We start from the raw sequence: 3,003 nt of genomic DNA, 5'->3' as shown, positions 1-3,003 counted from the left end.
CTTGCTTGCATGGATGGTTGTTGAATTTGGTTTTCATGCGGAGGGACAATCACTGGAGGTTTCTGTTTGGCCATGTTGCTCTGCCCCCTTCTCTCCTATTCTTGGCTTCTTAAAAAAGCATCTGGAAGCTTACTTTCTTTTTCTGAATCTGAAGCAATTTAAATAGCATCAACCATTTCTATTCTATTGAACATTTTACTCATTAAAATATCTTAATCTTTTGTAGTTTTGTTTCTTTGTTTGGGGAGTGTAAGGAGAGGAGCTCTTTGCAAATTTCCTCAATTTCTTTCATGGATTCAATTCATTTTTTTCTATCTCTTCTTGAGACAGTTTTTAATTGTTAAATTCCAGAAAATAATGATTTTAATCTAGGTAAGAGTTGTTAACTAAAAAAAAAAAAAAAGGGCTTTGTACTTTGGAAAAAGGAGAATTCTATTTCTCATAAAGGATAGCAGCCTGTTAGGCAGCCATTCCAACTCGGTGGAAAGCAGAGCCCTGGAAAGAAGCCAGGAACACGTATGTGCTTTCAAGGAAGAGACAAAAGGAACAGGATTTTACACCGAGTGCTGTGGTCAAATATACATATTCAACAAACTATAGGAGGAGTCATGAATATTTATGAAAAGAGAAATCATGTGCATTTATAATTGTGCTTTATCTCTCCCATCCTGTCATGGCTGGAACACAGTTTTAAGGTGTTTCTGGGGTCTCCTTGGTCGAGATGGAACTGTTCAGTTAGCAGATGGCTTGGGATTTTATTTTTAGTTCACAGAGTGGTGATCCACACTGCCATTATTGAAAGTGGAAGTCCTTTGTTGATTTGTAAATTTCATTGACATGTAGATGTACTATATACGTATTTTCCAAATCTGCCTTATTATTTTTGATAGTACCTTGTTTCTATCTCATGTCTGTCATTCTTTTAATTAATAATTTTAAATATACTTAATATTTTGCTTATATCTAATAATCCCATTTTCTGAAGTTTTGAGGCTCTAATTCTGATACATATTTTTTTTTCTGAAAACTCTTGCTAATAATGGTGGCTTGATTTTCATTTGTGTTTTCTTTTTGCTTCTTAATTTGTTTTCTACTTTTGTATTTGGGCTTTTATTAGGCAAGGTTTTAGCTGTCAGAATCTTGTGAGGCCTAAACTAAGTATGTGTCTCTCCAGAGTAGATCTATGTTGGCTTTTGCTAGGAATCCCAGGGTTGTTTTTAATCCAAAATCACTTTTTATGATAATTTCTTTTTTTATCTTTATTTTAAAAAGAAGCCTTAGTTACTATTGAAGACTATATCAAACTGAGCAATATGAGAAAACTATAGAAGTACTGTATCAATAGAAATACAAGGTTAAATATGCACGAAGCCAAGAAAACCAAAGATGCCAGATACTGAATTTCTGTGGCACTGACCTTTGAACACCCCAGAAGGAATAAACTGCTGAATGCAGAACTGTGCAGTGCATATAACTTCTTAACTTGAGGATACAAAATCATGCACAGTACATTTGAACTCCTGTCCTGTATGAGAGTGAGCCTTTGCCTATAAATTCTCAGGTAAGATGTTTTATCTTCCATTCAGGTGCCAGGAAAGGGCAGGTAAGTTCATGTCACCTTTTTTATTTTTCCTGGAGAGAGGATTCTTTTTTAACACTGTCTTTCACTGAAAGAATTTCTCTTTGAGAGTCTTGATTTCATGCATGGTTATCATTCCAACTCTTTGTCTTGTACAGGCTCAACACCTTGTCCCTTGTCCCTGAGGGGCCATTAAAATTTCAACTCCTTGGTTACTGCACTTGGCAAATGATACCGGAACAGGGGGACCTTCTGGTTTTCAGTTTCTTTTTGGTTTTGTCTTGGGGATTCTCTTGCTTTCTTTAAACTCGGGTACATAATTAAAAGAACGTAGCAGGGCGTCGTGGTTCACGCCCGTAATCTCAGACCTGTGAACCCAGAGGCTTGGGAGGCTGAGGCAGGAGGATCACTTGAGTTCAAGACTAGCATGGGTGACAGAGTAAGACCCTGTCTCTACAAAAAAAAATTTAAAAACTAAGTGGGCATGGTGGTGCCCACTCGTAGTCCTAGCTACTCGGGAGGCTGAGGAAGGAAGATGGCTTGAGCCCAGAAGTCTGAGACTGCAGTGAGCTATGATTGTGTCACGGCACTCCAGCCTGAGAGATAGAGCAAGATCCTGTCTCTATCCTGTCTCTTAAAAAAAAAAAAAAAAAAAAAAGAATGTTAGTGTATTCCACCTAACATTTCTAGTTGTTTTTTAGTAAGAGAGTTTTTTTTCCCCTCCACTATAAATAGTACAGGATATTGATGAAAATGGAAATCTGCCACACAGTATTTTTCTTCTTCTGTTTAAAATTTAACTTTAATTTTTAATAAGGTTTCCATATACATCGATTGAAAAGTCAATTGGTTCTACCAAGCTTACTCTAAAAGAGAGAATTTTCTTGCTTCTTGCCTCTTCAGTCCTTGCTCTTATAGGGACCAAGTTTCTTGGCCCCCTAAAGGTTCACTGAAAAATCACTGACATGAGGCAAATTGATTAATAAGGGAAAAGGAATACAAATTGTATTTAACACATACATGAGAGCCTTCAGAATGAAGACTCAAAGATAGAGGAGAAATTGTCCATTTTTATGTTTAGCTTCAACAAATTATGGACAGCCATGTAGAAATATGACTGGACAAAAAGGGTATGATCTAGTGTTAATCGACTGAGTGGGGAAACCCACCAAGGCCTGTCTGTCTAGATTCTTCATGGCCTCTCTGAGCATGAATTCCTTCCTCCTGGGTGTGGGGCAGGGCCCTCACGGGAATGGGGGTCCTATGACCTACAGTCAAACAAGGTAGGTCAGGTAATTTCTTCATGGCCAGTTTTTACACAGAAAAATGTTAGGTTTTACGGCTGGCTTTTAGGGATAAAGGGGTTCTGGCTTTTGAACTGCCTTGGGAAGAGGGATTCTAGTTTCTATGACTAGCCTCAGGGG

General features: G+C 37.8%; 1 non-coding gene across 1 annotated transcript; it reads right to left on the bottom strand.

The window, feature by feature from the left end:
• Positions 1 to 1,331: 1,331 nt before the first annotated feature.
• On the bottom strand, positions 1,332 to 1,469 carry LOC138388980 (small nucleolar RNA SNORA8). The gene has a single exon (XR_011234427.1). It is a non-coding gene; the product is annotated as a small nucleolar RNA SNORA8 (small nucleolar RNA).
• Between the last annotated feature and the right edge of the window lie 1,534 nt (positions 1,470 to 3,003).

The sequence above is a fragment of the Eulemur rufifrons genome, chromosome 7 (genome assembly GCF_041146395.1).
Source record: "Eulemur rufifrons isolate Redbay chromosome 7, OSU_ERuf_1, whole genome shotgun sequence".
NCBI classification, from domain to species: domain Eukaryota; kingdom Metazoa; phylum Chordata; class Mammalia; order Primates; family Lemuridae; genus Eulemur; species Eulemur rufifrons.
The sequence above is the reverse complement of the archived record's forward strand: the minus strand, read 5'-3'. Positions and strand labels throughout refer to the sequence as shown.